This window comes from Salvelinus namaycush, chromosome 21, assembly GCF_016432855.1.
Source record: "Salvelinus namaycush isolate Seneca chromosome 21, SaNama_1.0, whole genome shotgun sequence".
Taxonomy (NCBI): Eukaryota; Metazoa; Chordata; class Actinopteri; order Salmoniformes; family Salmonidae; genus Salvelinus; species Salvelinus namaycush.
This window is the reverse complement of record NC_052327.1, coordinates 36,218,273-36,234,448: the sequence shown is the minus strand read 5'-3', so window position 1 is coordinate 36,234,448 and position 16,176 is coordinate 36,218,273. Positions and strand designations below refer to the sequence as shown.

Genomic DNA, 16,176 nt, shown 5'->3' with positions numbered 1-16,176 from the left:
GTTGTTACACTGAGCCCTGAGGCATCCCTAAACATGTTTACCTGATCCTCTGTCCTCCACATCTCAATCAGGCTCGTGTTTGAACGCTCTGGCCGGAGTAAACAGCTATCCATGTTGTTTAGACATACCAATCTGAAGTTCACACGTTAGACAGACAGACAAAGGACGACCACAAGTAAGCTGTCTGCTTGTGGTGGTGCCAGGACCCTTTGTCAGACAGCTAAGTCCCTACAGCGAATGTCAACACCAGAAATTACTACCATGCACCCAAAGAATGCACAGACCTCCCTGATCGAGGATGTCTCTCTGGAATAAAAAGCAGCTTGGAGATGCTGTTTAATATGAGAAATGAATTAAAGCACAAGGTCTACATTTATTTTGTGTTTTCCAAACAACTTTATTTTCTACCTTTCAATATAAATGTTTTACATTCATTTACTGGACATGCATGCTCCATGTAAAAGCATGTATTTATAGAAGAAGTAGATGGTGCATGAATTTGTTTGTGAAGTTAATCTAAATGAACAGATAAATGTTAATGAATAAACATGTCCGCTCCAAAGAAATAACTTGTGAATTCTTTGAAATGCACTTTGAATGTAATTGATTACTGTATTTTCAAGGAAAATCTGACTGAATGGGACACTGTCGGCGTCACTCTCCCTCTCTCTCTGTCAGGCGGTTGGATGCCAACCAAATTGCCAGTGTTCCTGAGAGCTCCTTTAGGGGCCTGGCGTCCTTACGCCACCTGTGGCTGGATGATAATACCCTAACGGAGGTGCCTGTCCATGCCCTGGCCATCCTGCCAACCCTGCAGGCAGTGACCCTGGCCCTCAACAGCATCACCCACATCCCAGACCACGCGTTCGCCAATCTCACCAGTCTGGTGGTCCTGTGAGTAGCATGGTTGGATTGACCAACGGTTGGTTGTTATATCATTTGTTTTTGTTGTTTAAGGGCCAGCCTTGCTCTCTCCGTCTTTCAATGTTCTTTGTTTTCTACCTTTTCTCTCTTTTGCTCCTATGCATACCTACTTCCTTTCTACCAATGTGTAGAACCCTGCAGGACGTTATTGGGTCTTCGCACTTTTTTGATATCTTTCCATGCATCTCTTCCTAGGCACCTCCATAACAACCAGATCCAGTCGTTGGGTGATAGGTGTTTTGATGGGCTTCTCAGCCTGGAGACTCTGTGAGTTCACCTCTACCTCAAATGTACCTTCATCACCTTATGACTTGATTGACACAATTTCTTACGGTATAGAAATTACCAGGTATTTACTGAGACATTAGATTATAAAAAGCTAATGAACTAATAACCTACTAATTAATTATTTGATTCAAGATGACACGCATCACTACGCATCATCATATGTTTTTGCAAGTCTGGGTGCCAGTCTCTCTTTGCTTCAGTCAACGTTTTGTTGTTGAACGTATAGACACTCAGGTACCCAGGCTAGACACTGAGGTACCCAGGCTAGACACTCAGGTACCCAGGCTAGACACTGAGGTACCCAGGCTAGACACTGAGGTACCCAGGCTAGACACTCAGGTACCCAGGCTAGACACTGAGGTACCCAGGCTAGACACTCAGGTACCCAGGCTAGACACTCAGGTACCCAGGCTAGACACTGAGGTACCCAAGCTAGACACTCAGGTACCCAGGCTAGACACTCAGGTACCCAGGCTAGACACTCAGGTACCCAGGCTAGACACTGAGGTACCCAGGCTAGACACTGAGGTACCAAGGCTAGACACTGAGGTACCCAGGCTAGACACTGAGGTACCCAGGCTAGACACTGAGGTACCCAGGCTAGACACTCAGGTACCCAGGCTAGACACTCAGGTACCCAGGCTAGACACTCAGGTACCCAGGCTAGACACTGAGGTACCCAGGCTAGACACTGAGGTACCCAGGCTAGACACTGAGGTGCCCAGGCTAGACACTCATGTACCCAGGCTAGACACTCAGGTACCCAGGCTATGGATTTGCATGCCAGAACAGAACTCTGAATTTGCTTTTTTTACAAGACGGCCACCACTGCAGTTCAAACGATCACTCAACGATTTGGTGCACCTCAGTGTGTGGCCGCATGATGCAGCACTCTACCAATTACCCTAAATCTAGCAGCACATGTTTCCTCAGTGCTAGCAGGGTAATAGCCAAACAACATCCAGGCTACCAGTACTGTACACTAACAACCCCCATTATACTACTGACCAAAGAAAACAGAGAGTCATGTTGGAAGATACAGCAGTAGTTCACAAGTTACCACTATCAAAAAGACAAACATTTAAAACATGATATGTATTTGCACTATATTTACAGTACTGACTACTGTATTTACAATGCGGGGGGGGGGGGGCTGCTTTAAATGCATCAGGCTGAGATCTGAAATATTGCTAGATTGGCCCATTATTGCAGCCTTATAACACAGAACCACTTGCGGTCTGTGCACACATGAGATGAGCCCTGTATGAGTCAACTGAAGTAAATACTGTACCACCGACTCTATAATGACTGTAATGTACAGTACATGAGAGCCAGACTGCTATTCTGTTGCAATATTTTGTTTGTAGTTATTTTTGTCTCCCCCAGTGCCTTCAGAAAGTATTCATACCCCTTGACTTTATCCACATTTTGTTGTGTTACAGCATGCATTTAAAATGGTTTACATTTAAATTTTGACAAATTAATTAAAAATAAAAAGCTGAAATGTCTTAAGTCAATAAGTATTCAACCCCTTTGTTATGACAAGCCTAAATAAGTTCAGGAGTAAAAATGTGCTTAAAAGGTCACATAATAAGTTGCATGGACTCTGTTTGCAATAATAGTGTTTAACATGATTTTTGAACCTCATCTCTGTTCCCCACACATACAATTATCTGTAAGGTCCCTCAGTCGAGCAGTGAATTCCAAACACAGATTCGTTGAGGGATTTCACCATGAGGCAAGGGTGACTTTAAAACAGTTACAGAGTTTAATGGTTGTGATAGGAGAAAACTGAGGATGGATCAACAACATTGTAGTTACTCCACAATACTAACCTAAATGACAGAGTGAAAAGAAGGAAGCCTGTACAGAATAACAAAAGGCACTAAAGTAAAACTGCAAAAAATGTGGCAAAGCAACTTTTTGAGCTGAATACAAAGTGTTATGTTTGGGGCAAATCCAACACAACACATTACTGAGTAACACTCTCCATATTTTCAAGCATAGTGGTAGTGGCATCATGTTAAGGGAATGCTTGTAATCGTTAAGGACTGGGGAGTTTTTCAGGATAAAAAGAAACGGAATGGAGCTTAGCATAAAGGCACCAACCTTTTCTGAGTTAAGATCACTTTCACAGTCAAAAAGCAAGCCAATTTTTTTTAACATGACTAAAATGTAACATTAACCTAATATAAACAGTTTTGTAGGAATGTGGTTTGTGCCTGGCCTGACAATATTTTTCTTCTCAGACCATTATTATATTTCAAAACTGGAGCTTTGATAACAAATCAGTTGGTGTAGCACTTGCGAGGCAGAGCTGAGCATACATTGAAATAATTCGCTTTTATATTTTACTGAACTGATAGTACCTGCATCTAATGGTCATGGTGCTTCTAAGACAACTGGGAACTCTGAACGAGATCAAGTCATGACGTCAGTGATGTTCAGGTAGAGTAAGTAAGCGCTCTAGAAAGATGCCCGAGTTTCCGACTTGACTGAGATGGATGACCATTCAAAATGATTTTTCCGAGTTTCCAGTTGTCATCAACGCACAGAAGTCGGAGATTTACGAGCCCCCAGTTGTTTTGAACACGGCATTAGTCGCAGCGGAAGTAGGGAGAGAGCAGCGGAGTGTCCTCCCATCACCGTCCCTGCTCTCTCCTTCCTTTCCTCTAGTGAGACTGACCAGAGAGAGGGGTTCATGTTGTTCTCCTATGACCAGAGAAAGTTAAATATTCCTAGATATTAAAATAGACACGACGAGCTGCTAATAATAATACAATTAACTGATACACTTGGCTACTCATTCATTGCACCCGCAGCGCGAGTGGAACTAGGCTGAAGCGCGTTTTATGTTTTGTAATAAATAGTGTTGAATAAAAATAGTGTTGGCAGTGCTGAATAAATACTTAGACATCAACTGACTCATAAAAACAGAAGCACTTTGCTGTATTCTTTGACAGTCTCTCTGGTCGGTAATGGTTTTTAAAGTTATCAAATCTCAAGTAGACCAGTATCAAACTTTGTTGTGGCCGGGGTCGTGGACGCTGTAGACATGGTGATTTGAGCTATCCAATTGGCCAGTGTAGTAGGCGTACTCGTTTAGCCACAGACCTCCCGGTCCGCCGGGTAGCCGTATTGGTCTTTTCAGACAAATAAAACGGTTCAAAATGGGAACACTGTTCGCAACCGATGCACAGGGCTTCTGAATCAAGTACACATACCGCCAACAGCGCAACACACACACACACACAAAAGGAGCGCAAGCCTTTATCGTTGGCTTTTCAAAATATTTGGTGATCGACTAGGAATGCCCTGTGGTCGACTGGTTGGTGACCATTGTCCTAGAGAAAAACTTGCTCCAGTCTGCTTTCCACCAGACACTGGGAGATGAATTCACCTTTCAACAGGACAATTACCTAAAACACAAGGCCAAATCTACACTGGAGTTGCTTACCAAGAAGACAGTGAATGTTCCTGTGGCAGAGTTAGTTTTGATTTAAATCTACTTGAAAATGTATGACAAGACCTGAAAATGGTTGTCTTGCAATGATCAACAACCAATTTGACAGAGCTTGTAGAATTTTTAAAAGAATAATGGGCAAATGTTGCACAATCCAGGTGTTGAAAGCTCTTAGAGACTTACCCAGAAAGAGTCACAGCTGTAATCGCTGCCAAAGCTGCTTCTACAAAGTATTGACTCAGCGGTGTGAATACGTATGGTAATGAGATATTTCTGTATTTCATTTTCAATACATTTGCAAAATGTCAAAAAATATGTTTTCCCTTTGTCATTATGGGGTATTAAAAAATATTAAAAATCTATTCAATTCATTTGTAATTCAGGCTGTAAGACAACAAAATGTGGAATAAGTCAAGAGGTATGAATACTTTCTGAAGGCACTTCATGTCCTCACATGGTTCCAGGAAACCCCCCTGTACTTGATGTGTGTAAATCATGTTTAGCAGTACAATAGTCCCCTGCCCACGAAGGAGCAGGCAGGTTGTGAACTACTGTAAATCCTCCTCACCCTCCGCCTGGGAGCCAATCCAGACCTGACAGTTCTTAGCATAGACCTATAGGTTCCTCGGCATCTAGTTTGGACAAACAGGAAGCAGCGTCATGAGAAAGAGGCTCTAATATGAGTGGTGTAAACTCTGGACAGAGACAGAGGGTCTGAAACCTTTCTGTACCTCACTGCAGCCATGAATTCTTGACAGGAAAGTAGAGTAAGGGAAGTTACTGTATCAGTGCCGACAACTGTAATAATTAATGTGTTCATTTTTTCCCCCGACCCTCAGAGATTTGAACTACAACGACCTTGCCATGTTTCCCACGGCCATCAGAGCCCTCCCTAACCTCAAAGAGCTGTGAGTGAAACTCATTACACTCCAGTGCTGCCACTTATAGAACAAATCACATTTTCAGTTATCTTAAATCTTAAATATTTGCCCTCAAGGAGTTTCCATAGCAACAACATCAGATCTGTCCCAGAACAAGCCTTCGTGGGAAACCCGTCCCTCGTCACAATGTAGGTGCTCTTGCGTCAACGTCCTGATGTGAAGTTGATCGTGAATAAGTAATTAATCATTATGATCGATTCACAATGATTCGATGAGTGAGGTAATTTTGATCCCGCAGACAATTGTGCTCTATTTCCTCTCTAACAGATACTTCTACGACAATCCCATCCAGTTTGTAGGCAAATCAGCTTTCCAGCATTTACCAGCGCTACGGATGCTGTAAGTCTCCATTATCCCTCTTCATTCTGTCCTACCTCCTTTGAGAAGAAGTAGATGAAAATTGAAGAAGAAAGCTAAGCAGGTGTGATTTTAAATTTTTTGTCCGTCTTTTTTGTTATTGTATAGATCACTCAACGGAGCCACAGATATCACAGAGTTTCCAGACCTCACTGGCACAAACAGTTTGGAAACCCTGTAAGTCTCAGTCCTCAAAAGTCCCTAAATACACTGAATACACCCCAGCTCCCATGAATCAGATTCAGCACATTAGCTAGGTTTCCATCCAATTGCAGACAGATTCTCATGCGAATATTCCAGAATCCACATAAAATAAAAAATTCGCAGTTTCCACCAAATGGACTTGTTGCGGATAAAAACCAGTGCGTTATGAAGTAATGCACACTTAATGCACTTTTTTCACTTACTTCTGGATTTTGGCAATGAGGCCCTTTACCTACTTCCCCAAGGTCAGATGAACTTGTGGATACCATTTTTGTCTTTGCGTGCAGTTTGAAGGAACTTGTTAACTAGCATGTTAGCAGATACCAATAGACTCCATTAATTGTGCTAATGCTAGTTAGCATTGGCTTACAAAACTACCTAACTTCTTTCATACTGGACGCAGGGACATAAAAATGGTATCCATGAGTTCATCTGACTCTTGGGAAGCAGACAAAGGGCCTCCTTGCCAAAATCCCCAAGTATCCCTTTTAGTTTTAATGTACCAAATAAAAATAAAAAGTTCAATGTATTTCCATTTCTCACAAAAACTGTTGCGTTAAATAGCAAATGTGCCAACTCTGGTCTTGGCACGTGTGCTAACAGCTCGCAGATACAGTGCGGGTTAGCTAGTCTACATGAAGAAATTATTATGGATAAATGGCAGTCAAGCTTCGATCATCATGTCACCAGAATAAGACCCCCGAAAACAAAAACTGAAAATAGTAAAACAATAAATAAAAATACAAAAATGATAAGACCATCAATATTTATTGGAAAGGAGCGTCAAGCTCATCACTGTGCAAGTTCATCCTAACTTATTTAATCTTTAGCCTAATAAACTGCATGGTTTCCCGAGTTGTAGTGGGAGGACCACACACCATATTATCGCCTGACTCCAAATTTACTTTGATGTGATGGCTATTATATAAACATTTGCGCATAAAGTCGTGTCCACCGCCATTTCCCGCATAATACATTTTACAGACATAAAAAGATCTGTAGACATTTATAAAATTACACCGAAATGTCCTGTTTACATCACAGCTGTTGTGATTTAAAAAAAAATCTATATGACTTTACTCGCATAAAAACTGTGGATGTAAACGTGGTTTGAGTCTGTCCTTTCTATGACCAAATTCTCTGTCTATTCAGAGCTGTCACAGGTACACACATCTCATCACTGCCAGGTACCCTCTGTGACCAGTTACCCAACCTGATACAGCTGTAAGTCCCTATACTGATTGACCAAATATCTTTTGATACTATAATATGTCTTGGTTCAGTATCTTAGAAATTAGATGTTGTGTTATCCTAAACATCATTTTAAATAAACAATAATGAACACTGTACCTGCAGGGATCTCTCCCATAACCTGATCCAGCATCTTCCCAGCTTCAGTGGCTGCAGAAAGATCCAGAAAATGTGAGTGGTTTCGTTACCATTATTGTTAGTCCTCAACCCAGCCATAAATACAATCCAGGGGACAGTTGTGATGTGTGTTGTTGTATTTAGTCACCTCCATCAAAACCATATCCACAAGGTCCCAGCAGACACTTTCCTAGAGCTGACTGAACTCAGAACCCTGTGAGTAACCTGGGCCATTTACACTTTACATACACATAGACATTGGCGCCTGACTTTGTCTGAAATTGTGGGTGCAAAATTATATTCAGTACCAGTCAAAAGTTTGGACACACCTACTCATTCCAGGGTTTTTCTGTATTTTTACTATTTTCTACATTGTAGACATCAAAGGCATCAAAGCTATAAAATAACACATATGGAATCATGTAGTAACCAAAAAAGTATTAAACAAATCAAAATATATTTTAGATTTTAGATTCTTCAAAGTAGCCATCCTTTGCTTTGATGACAGCTTTGCACATGTAACAGTGTGTTGCTTCCGTCCCTCTCCTCGCCCCAACAAAAGCCACGGCCCTTGCAGAGCATGGGAAACAACTACGTCAAGGTCTCAGAGCGAGTGACGTCACCGATTGAAACGCTATTAGCGCACACCCCGCTAACTAGTGAGCCATTTCACACTGGTTACACACACTCTTGTCATTCTCTCAACCAGCTTCATGAGGTAGTCACCTGCAATGCATTTCAATTAACAGGTGTGCCTTGTTAAAAGTTAATGTGGAATTTCTTTACTTCTTAATGCGTTTGAGCCAGTCAGTTGAGTTGTGACAAGGTAGGGGTGATATACAGAAGATAGCCCTTTATGGTAAAATACCAAGTCCATATTATGTCAAGAACAGCTCAAATAAGCAAAGAGAAACAACCGTCCATCATTACTTTAAGGCATGAAGGTCAGTCAATCCGGAAAATGTCAAAACATTTTTACGTTTCTTCAAGTGCAGTCGCAAACACCATCAAGCGCTATGATGAAACTGTCTCTCCTGAGGACCACCACAGGAAAGGAAGAGCCAGAGTTACCTCTGCTGCAGAGGATAAGTTCAATAGAGTTAACTGCACCTCAGATTGCAGCCCAAATAAATGCCTCAGAAATCAAGTAACAGACACATCTCAACATCAACTGTTCAGAGGAGACTGCGTGAATCAGGCCTTCATGGTCGAATTGCTGCAAATAAACCAATACTAAAGTACACCAATAATAAGAAGAGACTTGCTTGGGCCAAGAAACACGAGCAATGGACATTAGACCGGTGGAAATCTATCCATTGGTCTGATGAGCCCAAATTTGAGATTTTTGGTTCCAACCGCCATGTTTTTGTGAGACGCAGAGTAGGTGAATGGAGGATCTCCGCATGTGTGGTTCCCACTGTGAAGTATGGAGGAGGTGGTGTGATGGTGCTTTGCTGGTGACACAGTCAGTGATTTATTTAGAATTCAAGGCACACTTAACCAGCATGGCTACCATAGCATTCGGCAATGATACGCCATCCCTGTTGGTTTGCGCTTAGTGGCACTATCATTTGTTTTTCAACAGGACAATGACCCAAAACCCACCTCCAGGCTGTGTAAGGGCAATTTGACCAAGAAGGAGAGTGATGCATCAATCAATCACATTTAATTATAAAGCCCTTTTTACATCAGCCGATGTCACAAAGTACTGTACAGAAACCCAGCGTAAAACCCCAAACGGCAAGCAATGCAGATGTAGAAGCATGGATGACCTGGCCTCCACAATCAACGGGACTGCCGAGTGCTGAAGCACGTAAAAATCCTCTGTCCTCAGTTGCAAAACTCACTACGAGTTCCAAACTGCATCTGGAAGCAGTGTCAGCGCAATAACTGCTCGTCAGGAGTTTCATGAAATGGGTTTCCATGGTCGAGCAGTCGCACACAAGCTTAAGATCACCATGCGTAATGCCAAGCGTCAGCTGGAGTGGTGTTAAGCTCGCCGCCATTGGACTCTGGAGCAGTGGAAATGCGTTATCTGGAGTGATGAATTACACTTCACCATCTGGCAGTCCAACGGATTAATCTGGGTTTGGCGAATGCCAAACGCAACAGCATACAATGACATTCTAGACAATTCTGTGCTTCCAAATTTGTGGCAACAGTTTGGGCATGACAATGTCTCTGTGCACAAAGCGAGGTCCATACAGAAATGGTTTGTCGAGATCGGTGTAAAATAACTTGACTGGCCTGCACAGAGCTCGGACCTCAACCCAATCGAACACCTTTGTGATGAATTGGAACGCCGATTGCGAGCCAAGTCTAATTGCCCTACATCAGTGTCCAACCTCACTAATGCTCGTGGCTGAATGGAAGAAAGTCCCCGCAGCAATGTTCCAACAAGTGGAAAGCCTTCACAGAAGAGTGGAGGCAGTAGACTCCATATTAATGTTCATGATTTTTGAAGAGATGCTCGACGAGCAGATGTCCACATAATTTTGGTCATGTTTGATTGATCAAGATGGCGCCAACAGAGATGGTCGCCTCGCTTCGAATCCTAGGGAAACTACACAGTATTTTGTTTTTTAATGTATTATTTCTTACATTGTTACCCCAGGAAATCTTAAGTCTTATTACATACAGCCGGGAAGAACTATTGGCTATAAGTGCGACGTCAACTTACCAACATTACGACCAGGAATACGAATTTCCCGAAGCAGATCCTCTGTTTGGACCACCACCCAGAACAATGGATCTAATCCCAGAAGCCATCCCAAAACAACGGCGCCGCAGATGGAGCGGCCTCCTGGTCAGGCTCCATAGACGTGCTCACCGCTTCCGAGTATAGTACTTGCCAATGTACAGTCTCTTGACAACAAGGTAGATGAAATTCAAGCAAGGGTAGCCTTCCAGAGAGACATCAGAGATTATAACATCCTCTGTGTCACGGAAACATGGCTGTCTCTGGATATATTGTCGGGAATCGGTTCAGCCACCGGGCTTCTCCATGCATCGCGCTGACAGAGATAAACACCTCTCTGGGAACGGCGGTGGTGTATGCTTCAGGATTAATGACTCATGGTGTAATCATAACAACATACAGGAACTCAAGTCCTTCTGCTCACCCGACCTAGAATTCCTCACAATCAAATGCCGGCCATATTACCTCCCAAGAGAATAATTGTCAGTTATCGTCACAGCTGTGTACATTCCTCCTCAAGCAGACACCACGATGACCCTCAAGGAACTTCACTGGACTCTATGTAAACTGGAAACCATATATCCTGAGATTGCATTTATTGTAGCTGGGGATTTTAACAAAGCAAATTAAAGAACAAGGCTACCTAAATTCTATCAGCAGATTGATTGTAGTACTCGTGGGGGTAATACACTCGATCACTGCTACTCTGACTTCCGCAATGCATACAAAGACCTCCCCCGCCCTCCCTTCGGCAAATCCGACCACGACGCAATCTTGCTCCTACCGTCTTGTAGGCAGAAACTCAAACAGGATGTACCAGTGACTACAACCATTCATCGCTGGTCTGACCAATCGGAATCTACGCTTCAAGATTGTTTTGATCACGTGGACTGGGATATGTTCTGGTCAGCCTCAGAGAACAACATCGATCTATACGCTGACTCGGTGAGTGAGTTTATAAGGAAGTGCATTGGAGATATTGTACCCACTGTGACTATTAAAACCTACCCTAACCAGAAACCGTGGATGGATGGCGGCATTCGCGCAAAACTGAAAGCGCGAACCACCGCATTTAACCATGAAAGAGGTCTGGGAATACGGCTGAATATAAACAGTGTAGTTATTCACTCCGCAAGGAGTGCCGGTTCAGGGACAAAGTGGAGTCGCAATTCAACGGCTCAGACACGAGACAAATGTGGCAGGTTCTACAGGAAATCACGGACTACAAGGAAACAACATCTCCACTTCGCTGACCCTCACACCCCCAACTCAATCATCAAGTTTGCAGATGACACAATAGTAGTGGGATTGATTAACAACTACGACGAGACAGCCTACAGGGAGGAGGTGAGGGCACTCGGAGTGTGGTGTCAGGAAAACAACCTCTCACTTAACTTCAACAAAACACAGGAGATGATCGTGTACTTCAGAAAACAGCAGAGGGAGCACCCCCCTATCCACATCGAAGGGACAGCAGTGGAGAAGGTGGAAAGTTTTAAGTTCCTCTGCGTACACATCACAGACAAACTGAAATGGTTCACCCACAAAGACAGTGTGGTGAAGAAGGCACAACAGTGCCTCTTCAACCTCAGGAGGCTGAAGAAATTTGGCTTGTCACCCAAAACCCTGACAAACTTTTACTGATGCACAATCGAGAGCATCCTGTCGGGCTGTATCACAGCCTGTTAGGGCAACTGCACCGCCCTCAACCGCAAGGCTCTCCAGAGGGTGGTGTGGTCTGCACAACGCATCACCGGGGGCAAACTACCTGCCCTCCATGACACCTACAGCATCTGATGTCACAGGAAGGCCAAAAAGATCATCAAGGACAACAACCACCCGAGCCACTGCGGGGGCACACCGCTACCATCCAGAAGGCGAGGTCAGTACAGGTGCATCAAAGCTGGGACCGAGAGAATGAAAAACAGCTTCTATTTCAAGGCCATCAGACTGCTAAACAGCAATCACTAACTCAGAGAGGCTGCTGCCTACACTGAGACCCAATCACTGGCCATTTTAATAAATGGATCACTAGACACTTTATACAATACCACTTTAAATGTTTACATATCTTACATTACCCATATCATATGTATATACTGTATTTTATACCATCTATTGCACCTTGCCTGTGCCGCTCGGCTATCGCTCATCCATATATTTATATGTGCATATTCTCATTCACCCCTTTAGATTTGTGTGTATTAGGTAGTTGTTGGGGAATTGTTAAATTACTTGTTAGATATTACTGCACTGTCGGAACTAGAAGCACAAGCATTTCGCTACACTCGCATTGACATCTGCTAACCATGTGTATGTGACCAATAAAATTTGATTTGATATAGTGTATGTTCACCTGCCCAGGGACTGCAGATGTAAATTAACTGTAAGCTAAATCTGGTGCAACACATCACTTATTCTGAGATTTGTTTTGTTGTACATTGTCCCTGACAAATAAACGTAATAAATAAATACTACATATTGCCTATTCAGCTCAAGCGAAACAATCCTGAACCACAGATTTCATATGCAGTACAAGTTATGATAGATTGACTCTCAAATCCAAATCCAAAATTGACTCAAATTAGCCTGGTTTGATGGTTTCCCATGTGAACAGCATCAACACTTATGATGTAGGACCATAATGAAAGACAGAATGAAATTATGTGGCCATTTTAATGTGAGATATTCATCTCACAATGTACAGCCCAAACAGAATGGCATTTGGTGTATACATGAGGAGGTATTGGAGGTCTTGGAGGGGTGTCATGATGTTATGTCAGTGTTATTTATCATCATGACTAAACCAGTTGGACATTACAAGCATCTATGCCTAATCTGAATCCTAAAGAAACCCACCCTTCTTAGCAGACCTCTTTTTCTACACTTGACATTTCTGACAATACAATGTACAAATTCTAGCTTGGCATGGTAACAGGACAATAATGAAAGCCAGAAAGAAATTACTGTGTGATATTTCTTGCATTTCCATGACTGATCAAAACTTGTTTTATCATGGCTCTCTCTTGTCCCTCTGCAGCAGACATATAGTGAGCAAAATGTTTGTAACATCGAATCACAGTATCGAATTCGCAATACGTATAGTATCAACACCTAAGTATCGTGATATGGTATTGTGAGGTGATATGGTATTGTGAGGTGATATGGTATTGTGAGGTCTCTGGCAATTCCCCGAAGAATGTCATAACTTTTTCCCGATTACACATTTTTTGAAAGAACTACTCTAAAAGATGGGCATCGTTGTGTGTCTGTGTGTATTCCCTCGAAATGTAAATGATATTAAAGAACAAAAGAACAGTCTTTAAAACAGCCAGAACACTACACAGCTGATTCGAACAATCTTTGATTATTTGAATCAGCTGTCTAATGCTAGGGCAAAAACCAAAATGTGCACCCCAGGACAGAGTTTGAGAAACTCTGACAGACATGCAGACATACAATTGAAATAAAGTATCTTCTCTTTATCTGTGTTTCTTAATCCATTCCCTCAGTGACCTCAGCTCCAACCTGCTGTCCTCCGTCCCTATGGAAGGCTTTCAGGACCTCACACACCTCAGACTCGCTGGCAACACTGCCCTGAGACACACACTACCTGTCCAGAGACTACTTAAACTCAGGTAGGGGACAGAGTTAACGATTAAACTGGGCCCCTTTAAAACTATTTCAACTCAAGGTGAGACAGCGTGTGAGTGAATGTAGTGCAGTAAGTGTTATGGGGTTGTGTGCAGCTGTCTTACCATAAGCTATGCATTGTTCTCAGGGTAGTGGAGATGCCCTACGCCTTCCAGTGCTGTGCCTTTGTACCTGGAGAAAACTCAAAGTCCCCCTACATCTGGAAAACGGAGAACATCAGTAAAGATCTCATCACTGGAAAGGAAATACACATCATAGCCAACCAAAGAACATACCTTCAAAAACCATCCTTGAAATATATTTTGTGTTTTGTTTGGTGTATTAAGTGAAAGTAATGATTACTTACCATTTGCTTATAGAGGACGCTAGAGACCAGAATAACTTCCTGGTGGAGAGTGAGGTAGACGCCAGACCCCAGCACTCTGTCCACTGTTCCCCAGCCCAAGGTAGGTCTGTAATTGGTTTAATCAGCTGTGTTCATGTTAAGCTGGAACAAAAGCCTGCACACTCTGTAGGACCGTAGTGGATTCTATGCCCATACACACTCTGTACCTCTATAGGACCGTAGTGGATTCCATGCCCATACACACTCTGTACCTCTATAGGACCGTAGTGGATTCCATGTCCATACACACTCTGTACCTCGATAGGACCGTAGTGGATTCTATGCCCATACATACTTCATTTGACACTGTCATGGATCTAATACTGGGGTAGTTGATTGACAACAGTTTGTCCCCAGGTCCGTTCCAGTCATGTCAGAGTTTATTTGGGAGCTGGCTGGTGCGAGTCGCTGTTTGGATTATCGTCATCCTCTCCTTGGTGTCTAACTCCCTGGTCCTGGTATCCATCGCCCTCTCCTCGAAGTCCCCGACCTCTCCTACCCAGCATCTACTGGGAGTCCTGGCCTGGGTCCACCTCCTCAATGGCGTCTCTAGCGCCGCCCTGGCTGTACTTGACGGCATTTCATTTGACCACTATACTGATTATGGTGCGTGGTGGGAGGGTGGGCCAGGTTGCTGGATATTTGACTTTTTGTCAGTCTTCTCCTCAGAGGCCAGTGTCTTCCTGTTGACGGCAGTTGTCTTAGATCGTGGATGTACTGTCCGTGGCTCACAGTGGGCCGAGACTGAGGCCAGGAAGATTCCATTGGGGTGGGGGTGTGCTCAAGGTATCTCAGCTCTGTGTTGCTTCCTGGCTGGAGCCATTGCCGCCTTACCTCTCCTCACTATGGGTGAGTATGGGGTCTCCTCTCTCTGCGTGGCCTCTCCCTACGGACACTCTTCCCGTTTGGGCTACAGCTACGCCACGGCCCTGGTGCTGCTCAACTCCCTGTGTTACCTCCTGATGACAGCCATCTATACCAGACACTACTGCCACATGGACAGAGACACAGCAGAGAAAGAGGCAGTCACTGTCCAGGAGTACTCTGTGACCAAACTTATGGCCTGCCTCCTCTTCACCAACTGCCTCCTCTCTTTCCCTGTGACACTTCCCTCCTTCTCCTCCCTCCTCCAGCTCTCCAGCCCTAAGGTGGCTAAGGCCATCCTGCTGTTCGTGGGGCCCCTGCCCTCCTGTCTGGACCCCTTGCTCTACATGCTCCTCAGCCCTCATTTCAGGGAGGATCTCAGCAGGCTTCTCTATTGGACAACACACAGGCTAAAGAAAGGGCAGCGCCGCCCCATTTTGTTCAGTGAACTCCGAAGACATGGAGAAACAGTCATGTGACGCCATGCAAGCCCTCGTCTCTCTCACACTGTAATTGGAAGAGGACGCCTAACTCCTTGCTGGTGCTAGTCCCCCTGCCCACTCCTATGTGTAGTACACCTCTCTCCAGACTCTAACCCAGGTGGCAAGCAGTGTCACTTCAGCACCACCACACTGTTAACAGGTTGGGGCATGGATAAGTCATCATGAGGTATAGATAACATTGAGGTGACCCTCAGATACATACACATGGAAGTGGTCTAACAGTGTTATTTTTAAGCAACTCTCAAGTACTTGAAATATCAGTACATACACAGTAACTGTCACCATACTTCGACAATTATATGACCTCTGTGGAATAGTTTGTAAAGAATTATAATTGTTAATATTTTTGTTGCGTCCCTTTTTTCTAGGGATAAATATATATATTTTAAAGTATTTAGAAAGATTGGACCTACTAGTTGATCTATGGTTTGTGAATCATCAGTTGGCCTATAGAGGAAATGTAATATTGTCAAGTCGTTTACCAAAAATAATATAACGCAAACACTAATGTAAGGACATGTTTGTTG

The 16,176-nt window shown here is 43.5% G+C and overlaps 1 pseudogene; it reads left to right on the top strand.

Annotated features, from left to right (window-relative positions):
• Positions 1-15,990, top strand: part of LOC120066337 — a 29,823-nt pseudogene extending 13,833 nt beyond the window's left edge.
• The last annotated feature ends 186 nt before the right edge of the window (positions 15,991-16,176 follow it).